At 40.3% G+C, this 11,923-nt stretch overlaps 1 long non-coding RNA gene across 2 annotated transcripts; it reads right to left on the reverse strand.

The window, feature by feature from the left end:
• Window positions 1-331: 331 nt before the first annotated feature.
• LOC115166339 (uncharacterized) lies at window positions 332-11,543 on the reverse strand. 2 transcript variants are annotated; one of them, XR_003870308.1, is made up of 11 exons: window positions 11,397-11,542; window positions 10,447-10,574; window positions 9,870-10,280; window positions 9,690-9,771; window positions 9,559-9,600; window positions 1,791-1,902; window positions 1,496-1,649; window positions 967-1,112; window positions 678-815; window positions 490-595; window positions 332-380 (listed from the first exon to the last, which is right to left on the reverse strand). It is a non-coding gene; the product is annotated as an uncharacterized LOC115166339 (long non-coding RNA). The 2 variants fall into 2 exon arrangements; XR_003870307.1 differs by having other exon boundaries at window positions 9,559-9,771; window positions 11,397-11,543.
• Window positions 11,544-11,923: the final 380 nt, after the last annotated feature.

The raw sequence follows: 11,923 nt of genomic DNA on the forward strand, positions 1-11,923 counted from the left end.
TTTATCATTATGGGGTAATGTGTGTAGATTGATTAAATAGTTTCTCAGCAATTTTAGAATAAGGCTGTAACGTAACAAAATGTGGAAAAAGTCAAGGGGTCTGAATACTTTCCTGAATGCACTGTATGTTCTGTGTGTCTGCAGTGGCTGTTGGAGCCTGCTGTCTGGGCTTCGGAGGAACATGTCCAAGAATGTGTATCTGAAAGGTCAAAATTCATTCCCACAGAGGACCAATGGGAGTTGACACATCCACTGGTGCCACTGTCCTACTTCCTGAATCTGTCCAGAGCAGACTTCTGACCAGCTACTGCCGCCTCTTCTTTTTTCTCTCTTTATCTGACTTCCACTGTTTGCCTGATCACTTCCGGAGGGGTGGAAAGCTGCCAGAGGGATCATAAAGAAGACCAAGAGCGATACGTGTTACTAAATTATGAAATAATGAAGACATTTCATGTAATTGTATTGTGTATGAGTGGTAATAGAACTCACCCTCTGGTCCTCGTGTGCCACTTGCTTCTTGCGCTTTTCAACTTGAACTCTGACCTTTGGTCTTTAAACTTGGCATGAACTTCTCCTTGGCCAGCAGGTTGAAGCCCTGAAATCAGTCTCACCACATCAATGCATGATTTATGCAAAATCTCTCTGATAAATTGCTCCCATCCCTTGGTGGTACTGACCAATGCTTGGACCCTGTCCTCAGGCCTATCAACTCTGGCTGGATCTTCTCCAGCAGGGCATTGACCTCCCACTCCTGCCTCTGCTTGGCGCTGGGGTACAGGTTGGCCTCCAGACCATCAAAGTTGGGCTCGCCAGCACTTGGAGGAGGGAAGGAGAGAGAGCATGTAGTTAGCGACTGTACACCAGGGTTAGGGTGAACAGTCGCAGAATTGAATTCAATTCCCTATGAATTGGAATTCAAATTGGACATGGCACAAAGGAGAATTTGAATCAGAAATTCATTCGGACCTGGTACGACCATGCTGGTGAAGCCCTCTCCATGCCCTACAACGAGCACGTCTTCAAAGGGAGAAGTCTACCACCCACACTGAGCTCTTTGCCCTGTGGGCCATGTAGGGCTTGGTCACTGGGGTGCCCCACACATCTCTGTATACCTACAGAACACACACAGATAAGCAGACAAAACTTGAGCACAGTGGTTTCAGAGACACAGACTCAGTCATTAACAGATACAAATCAGTACAGAGAGTTTGGACAACATTGCTGGGTGCTATGTTGCTGCCCGAGAGCAATCCATTCTCTCACTCTTAATGAGTATTTAGGTTCCAGTTCTGTCAATTCCAATTAGTATGCTTGGTTCTAGATTCAGTGGGCCATATAGGTTAACATAGTTTGAGGCTATACCATGGCTTGGTGGAATGGAACTATGGAATAGCAGTGGCAGGAAACATTGCTGAGTTTATATTGAGGATCACAGGGAAATACAAAAGGCATGGCAGACAAACTTTAAGCAGTATGTCTAACTCCAGTGTATGACCTGGACTACGTCTCCCGTTGCGGCGGACAGCAGGCCCCTCTGACTTAGAGACAGACAGGAAGCTCCAGCAGGCAAGAAGTAGGACAGCAGGGGCCGGTAGGATCTGATGTCATATACCTTCAGCCTCTTCTCCATGCCCGAGGTCACCATGTACCTGCATAGACAGGAGATTGTTACAGGAGAACCCTCTGCTGGACATTTACGGAAGTACACCAGCAAAGACAAAAATAAAATGACTCAAATGTGTGGATTTCATATCGAATACAACAGCTACATTACATAACATTATAATCACCTTTCGGGGACAATGACGAAAGACTCTCAAATTTGCCCCGGAGGTAATGCCCACAGCATCAGCGATGTCATCCTGTGAGATGAGGACACATGCACCGTCTCCCTCCAGGAACCTAAGACCAGAGAGAGAGTCAGTTACACAGACAACTGGGGGGGAAGAGCGATTTGTTACCCAGCATCCTCTGGGAGCAGGAGGTCGTATCGTGCATTCTGCTTCGGAGCCAGGTCTGAGTCAGCCTCTGAACAAACAACCACATTTCTGGGGGGGGCTCGGATGGTTTTGGTTAGTATGCATACACTTCTGGCTTGTGTGTGTGCGCTTTAGGTGATGAGCAAACAAATCAAGATCGCCACACAGAGACCTGCGTTTTGAAGTCGGTTTAGTAATACTTTCCTGTGGATATTTTGTCCCAAATTTCTACCCACAAAACGAAAAGACAAAAACAGCAGACAACAGGTAGACTAAGTTCAAACGAACGTCAATACAAATTAACATGACTAGGTTTTTGCATGATAATATGAAAAGTCTACCTAGCTACCAGATAACTAGCTACCTATTTCACTTATTTTCCACAAGTTTTAGCCCTAGCTTGCTAGTCGCGCATGAGGGAGATCGGCGCAAGTAGCTACAGTGTGTTAACCCTTTTCCCGAATTGAGAACGAGGAAAGTATCGCCAAGAGTAGGTTCTTATAAATATCAGAGTCCAGTTGCAGGTAGATCAACAGAAAACAGAGATACCAAGATATTCAGTCCATGTTTTGTATCGAGTGAGAAATGGCTATTGCATGTGCGTTGATTTTTGTTTTGGTCGCACTGTATGTGTCATTATGGTACTTCTTCCTACACTGAACAAAAATATAAATATGTAAAGTATTGGTCCCATGTTTCATGAGCTGATGTTCAATACGCACAAAATGCTTATTTCTCAAATGTGCACAAATTTGTTTACATCACTGTTAGTGAGCATTTCTCATTTGCCAAGATAATCTATCCACCTTACAGGTGTGGCATATCAAGAAGCTGATTAAACAGCATGATCATTATACAGGTGCACCTCGTGTTGGGGACAATAAAATGCCACTAAAATGTGCAGTTGTCACACAACGCAATGCCACAGCTCTCTCAAGTTGAGGGAGCGTGCAATTGGCATGGTGACTGCAGGAATGTCCACCAGAGCTGTTGACAGAGAATTGAATGTTATTTTCTCTACCATAAGCTGCCTCCAACGTAATTTGGCAGTTTGCCCAACCGGCCTCACACCCGCAGACCACGTGTATGGCGTCATGTGGATGAGCGGTTCGCTGATTTCAACATTATGAACAGAGTGTCAACGGTGGTGGTGGGGTTAAGGTATGGGTAAGCATAAGCTATGGACAACAAACACAATTGCATTTTATCGATGGCAACTTGAATGCACAGCGATACCGTGACGAGATCCTGAGGCCCAGTATCGTGCCATTCATCTGCCGCCACCACCTCATGTTTCAGCATGATAATGTACAATCCCATGTTGCAAGGATCCGTACACAATTCCTGGAAGTTGAAAATGTCCCAGTTCTTCGATGGCCTGCATACTCACCAGACATGTCACCCATTGAGCACGTTTTGGATGCTCTGGATCGACGTATACTACAGTGTTCCAGTTCCCGCCAATATCTAGTAACTTCGCACAGCCATTGAAGAGGAGTGGGACAACATTCCACAATCAACAGCCTGATCAACTCTATGCGAAGGAGATGTGTTGCGCTGCATGAGGCAAATGGTGGTCACACCAGATACTGACTGCTTTTCTGATCCACACCCCTACCTTTTTAAAGGTATCTGTGACCAACAGATGCACATCTGTATTCCCAGTCATGTGAAATCCATCGATTAGGACCTAATTTATTTCGATTGATTTCCTTCTATGAACTGTAACTCAATAAAATCTTAGAAATTTTTACATGTTGCTTTTATATTTGTGTTCAGTATAGATTTGCGTCAGCAAATCCTTGCCTTGATCAAATAAAATAGTATGTCACATGCGCCTAATACAACAGGTATAGATAGACCTTACTGTGAAATGCTTACTTACAAGCCCTTAACCAACAACACATTTCAAGAAAGAGTTAGTAAATATTTACTAAGTAAACTAAAGTAAAAAATAATAAAAAGCAACACAATAAAAGAACAATATCAAGACTATATACAGGGAGTACCGGTACCGAGTCAATGTGGGGGGGGGTACAGGTTAGTCGAGGTAATTTGTATAATTAGGTATGGGTAAAGTGACTATGCATAGATAATGGGCCATGTGTAGCAGCAGTGTAAAAACAATGCCAGGAGATAGTAGGCCTACATGAGATCAGAGACCAGTAGCCTTCTGCTGTCAATACCACATTCATGCTGACTTTTTCCATGTAGGCTACATAGAGACGCCACCAATAATTGGTCATGGAAATTTGGTTAAAAGTCATGGAGAAGTCATAATTCCATCTGTTAAAAATGTCTATGAACACTTAAAAAGATGAACTGAAATGCTAAAACAAGCCATGATATAATTTTCGCATATGTATTTAATAATATATAGTGAATGGAAACAAAAAATGCCAGAAAAGCAAAATATTTGACTTGGTCGCTGCCATGTTGGAATGACATCATCGGAATTGTAGCGTGAGACTGTGTCCCAGCGGTGAAATGGAAGGTGGGCCCATCGAGGCTGTCCCTGTTCATCCCCTGGCATTTGCCTTAAACATGTTCATCGTGGTCACCTAGTAGCACATTCAATAACTTCTGAGCAAGAGAATGTAGTTGTAATGTAAACAGATTACACCACAGGCTAAACAATTGCAAGTGGTCACTTGTGGCAACTGCACTGCCAATGGTCACAGAGTTGAACTGTTGCAAAGGAGCAGCCCTACATGACCTGGGTGTCAGTGGTGGACCAGGACATCTACCTTGTATCGTTAATCACAGGCTCTTCACCATGCTCTGTGAAGAGCGAGACCTTTCGGAGGTGGCAATGATATCCCTGAAGGACATACTGGCAGAAAGTTTGGAGCGCACTATAAACAGCGTAATGTTACTAGGCATTGTTTGCATTTTAGAAAAGCTAGCAAGTAAGAAACTAGCTAGCTAATAGATTATACTGCATTGGCACTGCGCTGTTGGATCATATTGATGTGTAATGGGTGAAAGTGGAAATGTCATAAACGTCAATGAATGTAAACAAATCCCAATCAGAGGCAGTGCATTTGTTTGCTAAGAACCCAGAGGGAAAAGCAGTCGCTTATAGTGGACTTTTCTCAATCTCAAGAAAAATAACGGCGTTTCTCAAACTAGTATTACTTAGAAAAAATACTTCAGACTCAAATGATTCCAAGACCCCCCCCCCACTGGGGGCAACAATGAGAAAGAGAATGGACCATAATACAACAAATATCAGAGAAAAATAAGAAAACCAAGGTCTCTCATTTATGAATAGCTGTGCTCATTGACTGCTTAGAGATTTCTCATTATCGATCCTTTCAAGCAATTTTGATACTTATGTGAGACAAATGATCTTTGTTTGAGATTAACATTTAAGCACTACAGAACGTGATCGGATCATCATCTAATTGGCATTCACATAACTTATATTTTCCACGTGGATGGGAATATTGGAAATTTAATCAAAGTTTACTGGAGGACAACTTATTTTTTAACTAAGACGAAAGAATTTAACTGAATTTTTCCAGTATAATATAGGTTCAGCAAATCCCCTTATTGTTTGGTATACCTTTAACTGTACCTTCAGGGGTCATTCAATATTCATCAATAATAAAAAAGCAGTTTCTGGCTAAAGAAAAGACTAACAAGGGAAATCCATGAACTAATAGTACAGGTAGATAGCAATAAAAACGATACTACAGAGATACAAAATAAGTTATAGGAAAAACAAAAAGAACTGGAGGAACTTATTCAAGAACGATCTATTACAAAAATAAAGCAAACTGGATGGAATATGGAGAAAAATGCACAAAATTCTTCCTGAATCTCCAATACAGGAACGCTAACAAAAAGAATTTGCAGAAACTCGTTACTGAAGACGGAGTCATCTATGATTCTCAGAATGATATTTAAAAAGAAAAAAAGGAAGCTAATTATTTTAGGCAGTCGTTCTCTTTTCTGTCCCATCCTCTCCCACAGAATGAAGATTACGGTAAGGAATTATTTTAAAATAATATGGAAAATTAACAAATGTACAGAAAGATCAGCGCAAAGGCCTAATTACAGAGGAATAACTTTTTGAGGCTATTAAATCCTTTCAGTCTGGAAAAACCCCAGGGCTTGATGGCATACCGGTAGAGGTATATCAAGTATTTTTTGATATACTAAAAGCTCCTTTGTTAGATTGTTTTAACTACTCCTATAGAAATGGTAGTCTGTCAGGTACTCAGCAGGTAGGTCTGATTTCTCTATTATCAAAACAAGACCCAGATGGCAAATATAAAGACCCAGCCCCTTACACTTCAATGTTGTGATGCAAAAATACATAGCACTCAGAATTAAAAAGGGTTTTACCAGGTATTGTTCATCCTGATCAGACAGGTTTTTTTACATGGACGATACATTGGAGACAATATACGACAACTACTAGAAATAATAGAACATCATGAAACAAGCCAGGAATGGTATTTATAGTGGATTTTGAAAAGGCATTTGATAAAGACTAGATTTTATTTATAAATGCCTGGATTTTTTCAATTTCAGTAATTCTCTTATAAAATGGTTAACAAAAAAAAAAAAATGTATAGCAACCCCAGGTGTAAAATAGTAAATAACGGCTACTTTTTTAATAACTTTTTTTCAAAATATCTGTCTTTTTCAAACAAGCATTTTCAAAATATCTGTCTTTTTCAAACCAAAAAAATTAGCTGGCTACAATTTCACCCCCTGAAAAGATAGAACAAATATTGTGGCTGAACTCAAATGTGCTGGTTGATAAAATACCTGTATTTATGGGAAAGATGTTTGAAAAGGGTATTTTGTTCTTAAATGATATTGTAAAGGTAGAGTTGTGTCCTTCATGGAGTTATCAGAACTGTACGGGATGGTCTGCTCAATCCAAGAGTACAACCAATTGATTACAGCATTGCCCCAAAAATAGAGCAGGCGGGTGACAGCGGGAGGAGGTAGGGAACTGGTCTGTCTGCCCAATATAAAAGGATCAAAACTGGCAGAGGAATAAAAATAGCATAAATAGGAAAGTATACCAGTTTCATTTGAGGACCAGGATGTTGACAACTGTGCCATACAGATTGCAAAATAGTTGGTAAGAGATTTATGATGTACCGATTCCATGGTACAGGGTGTATGAGTTGATATAAAACAACGCAAGATTCAAGACTTTGTGCTTGTCAGCTAAAATAATATAGAATTCTTGCCACCAACGAAATGTTGAATAGTTGGGGCATAAAATCATCGAAGCTCTGCAGATTTTGTTGTGAGGATACAGAATCAATAGACCATTTATTTTGGTTTTGCCCTCAGGTAGCCTGTTTCTGGTCTCAGGTTCAGGGATGGCTGAAAATGCATAACATTGATCTAAAATTGACCCTAGAAATAGTACTGTTAGGAGATCTGGAGAGACCGGGTCAGTCAATTACTAATATACTAATACTCTTAGTAAAAGTATTTATCTTCAACACGCAATCTGTAGATTCTATTCGATAGATTGAAATTGTATGTTAAACATCATAGCATAGTTGAAAGATATGTGTTGCGTAGAAACATGAAGTGGGTGGCCAGCAGAGATAGATGGGATGGGCTGAGGGAAGCTGAGGGTTGGTATGTGGAATTGGAGACAAGTGGGAGTGGAGTTGCTGTGTGAGACAGAATGATGGTCAAAAGATAAAGGGGGAAAAAGTCTAAATAAAACATAATAAAAAGTATATTTGAATGACACTAAGTGGCAGTGTTTTTACAACTAATGCCGGTTTGCCTGAGGCTGATGCCGTGCAGGTGTTTGTACACATGCATATACACACACACACTCTCGTTAAAATAAACACATACAAGAACACACATACATGTAATAGTGCCAGACATGCAAACATATACAGTTGGCATTGCTGTTATGATTTCAGTTGTCCTTGATGTCCTTTGTTTTAAATGTATTATTTAGTTTAATTTTTTTCGATTGTTGTTTCTTCTGTCTTTTCCTTTTTTCTGTTTAGTTCATTCTCTTGGTTGTTGGTGCATTGGGGGGGTTCTTGGGGGTGGGGAATGGAATTCATTTTTTAAAATGTATTTTTTATTTCGGGGGGGACTGTGGGAGGGGTCTCGAATGGTTGAGGGACAGCTATTGGGGAACTGTGGGGGGGGAGAAAATCGGGTTTCACAAGATTGTGATCATGAAAAAGGAAACTGACATTTTATATCACTATCATGCACCCTCACACATAAGGATGGCTCTGTTGCAGAAAGACTGATACATGTTTGATAGTGTCTTGATGCTGTATTGTTTGTCCTTCATGTTCCAATACTTTAACGTTAACCCTTGTGTTTTTTTGTAATAAATAAAATTAAAATAAAACATTTAAGCACCATCTGAGAAGTATAAGATCTCAATATAATCTCCCCAGGATCTCACTCTTGTCTAAGAAATACAATATAACACTGACCAGTATCAGCTGCTTAAATAAAGTTATTAGCTTAACTAGAGCCGTTTCAACTGTGGTGCTGAACACTGAACAAACACTGTTTTATGTTTGAGTTTGTTGGCATTTGTTGGGGTTGTTTTGGGCAGTGTGCAAGGGGCTTAATGGACTTAAGGTATCCTTTTTTATAACCAAGTTTAGCATAACCAATTTAAAATGTATAATTCTAAGGTTCTATCTGCCAGTTTTCTTTGGGGGGGGTATTGACAATGTTGATCTAAAATCTGTTCTTTAAATATATGTGAAGCTAAGATTTTTTTAAATCACCTGCATATCTAAATGTCCTAGAATGTAGATACTTGGTAATCTTAGTACCTTCAGAGTGATGACCTTGTTGAGCAATAAAAGTTTAATATACTAAATAACAGTTTTGCTGAGATGTGAAAACTTTGCTCAATATCTCAGAATCACTCAGATAGAATCTTATAATTCTAAGATCATGACAAATAAAATAAAAATACACTAACCAAATGTAGTCCTTACTCAAATGAACTACAATAAGACAATACTTCAATTAAGAGCCCAATCCCCCAACTTGCCTATCTTCCTTTAACGTTTGGATTTTTCAGCACGGTGGCAGCACTTGTTAATGAAGGCCTTCTTTAGTTTACCAGACTCCACCGCCTTCCAGCCGTCCATGGATGCACAACGCATAATATAAGCTGCAGTTGATAAACAGTGAAAATAAAGTTGTTTAATTGTTTGGTGTAGAGTATAAACTGTCACAGGCCGGGGACATTGACAACAGCTATAGGCCAATCAAAAGGTTCTTTATTATAAACCAAACTATTAACTCTAAACAACGAAAAAGGAATAAGGTGTGGAAATGTCATAATGTAGGGTGAATGTAAGGTGCATGAATCTGTGTGTGAACATGACTGAGTGGAAACTAAGTAAACCTACAAAGGAACAAACAAAACAGGATCATACCTGGAGGAGAGAGAGGTTAGAGAAGCAGTTTTAAATACTTTGAGCCCAGGTGGCTCCAATCACTAGCCTGTACCCCCATCTCGCATTCACCCAAATGGATATGAGGTTCTGTGTGGGGATTTTGTATGTTGCTCTAGTTTATCAAAGGTTATACTTACTCAGGATTGCGTTCACTCGGACCTGGTCCAGCATTGATTTGCCTGGTTAAACAGGAGATGAAACAGGCAGAGGCAGTCACACTGTGATGTTTGATGAATTGCGTCAAGATTAAATGATGATATGTACAGACCACAGCCCGGATACAGCTCCTGCTTGCCCATCCTAGTAGGTGTGTCAGATGCAGCCCCTCACAGCTTTGACTTTGTCAGGGCCTGTAAGAAAACATTACATGAGAGTGTTATGAGACAATGACAACTATAATGTACTGTTTCTCAGACAAGCAAAGTGAAAGAATGAAACTACATCTTACTCGCGCTCAACAGCACCTCTTCCATTTTCCTCTTTTCCTCCATTAGTTTAAAGGCAGTGGGGTTGGGGGCCCATTAGAGCTTGGGGAGAGGGGAAGTGTGCACCATCCTGGTGTGGTGGGGGTATAGAAGGTGGGGCTGGGAAGGATGAGAGTGAAGAGGATGTACTAAATTCTTGCCATAAAATCTGGCAGCAGAATCTTCTTCACTTATTTTTTGGTTGCCTTCCTGGGCTCTTCATTTTGTATATTCTACTGTAGCTCTGTAAAATCTGCAATCTGCCAAAACCTTCTCGCCAGGCCACAAGATGTTGAACTGCAGAATGGGCGTTTCTTCCCCCTTGAAGGATGTCTTGAATTTCAAATATATTTTTGCTGAGTATCCATCCTCAAACCTCACAAAGGCAAACAGACCTGAAAAGACCAACACATTAACACTAGAAGCACTGAACAGTCCAAATTACCATTGTGGGATTTAAATAACAATCCCATGCAGTGCTCAAAACCAATACAAAACAAACAATTGTGCAAGTAAACATTTTTCTGACAGATACTATTAGCTTTTGTGGCCAGCACCTACCTCCTGTGTCATCAGCATCACGAGAAGTATCTTCTTGCTCCATGTCCCTCACTTTAGGTGCTGGCTTACGTTGTCTCTTTGGCAACTCTCTAGCTGGCAGAGACTTCTTCATTCTTGATCATTTCAGGCTGGTGGGTGACATCAAATGCAATCAAAACACTGATGCAAAATGTACAGCGAATTGAGCATACAATTATAAGTAAGACAATGGTAAAGAGTGTATCCCACACGAATAACTACACCTGTCACAAAATGTTTGATGTGTGGTTACCAATGGTGACAGGGATTCACCATCATGTTGGAAGACCAAGCCTTTGAAAGGGGGTGGAAAGTGGAAGTTCATTTTCCCCCCCAACTGCCTGAATTACAGACTGTCTGGATGGAGTAATGCTATTAGCTACTAATTGGGAGACTGGTACCAACCCCTCCACTTCAAAAATGCACTAGCTGATTGGAGACAGACACTCATGACATATAGATTCTCTGCATATTCAACCACTTATTACCCAAGGAACATAGGATAAAAATAACTTACACTTTCCACCCCCTTTAACAGCTTATGTAGTGTAATTGTTGTGTGGCTTGGGCTTGTGGGGTTAGTTAACCACCACACACTTCAAACGTTGGAGAAAGGACTCTATTGAAGTTAGCCATGGTGGCAGGGGGTAGCTAAATGTAATGCTCACCTACATTTGTAACGTTTTACTTCTGCTTTCAACACAATCTCTAGTTAAGTAACGTTGGCTAGCTTTGTAAAAACATGTCTCACATGGCCAAAGTTACCCAAACTAATAACACGAACGTTAGTAACATTGGTCAAATAAATTAGCTAGTGTTACACAGCTGGCTAGCTAAGATAAGCTAACGTTAGCCGGACTAGCTATCAGCTAGCTAAAACTACATTATGGTGCTTACTTGATTGGAGGAAAATGCAATTCAGTTATACACACCTTGTTTAACGTTGTTTGAGTCACGAGTGTAGCTTTTTCTCCTTTCTCCGGCGTTAGTTTACAGACCTTGCTTGTCACAAAACACATTTGAATTATGTTTAGCTAGCGAATCCCTCAGGCAACAAACTGCTCGCCAACTACCAATCAATGAAGTTGCTTTTACTTAACCAATAGGGGAGTCTAAACCATGGCGCTGCATTTAAGGAGCAAATCCCTAAATACCAGAAACAAGAGGGGAAATATTTACTTCCTAGTTTTTTAAATTGTTTTATTATCTAGGAACCAATTAATGTTCGTAGGCGTTTATCTTTTCATTTGTTTTTGTTCTATAGGCTACCTGAAGCATGCCAATATAATTTTCTTAATTTTCTCTGTGGTTGTTGTTGGTTTAGCTGTTTGCAAATTTTAATCACAGTGTCCAGAATGACTGAAAGGCTCCAACGCGTCGTTGGAGAAAAAACTGCCGAAGCCCCTTGCACACTGCCATGATGGTATGTTTCTCGGTAATGCATGGCTGAATATTTACC

The sequence above is a fragment of the Salmo trutta genome, chromosome 28 (genome assembly GCF_901001165.1).
Source record: "Salmo trutta chromosome 28, fSalTru1.1, whole genome shotgun sequence".
In the NCBI taxonomy this organism is placed as follows: Eukaryota; Metazoa; Chordata; class Actinopteri; order Salmoniformes; family Salmonidae; genus Salmo; species Salmo trutta.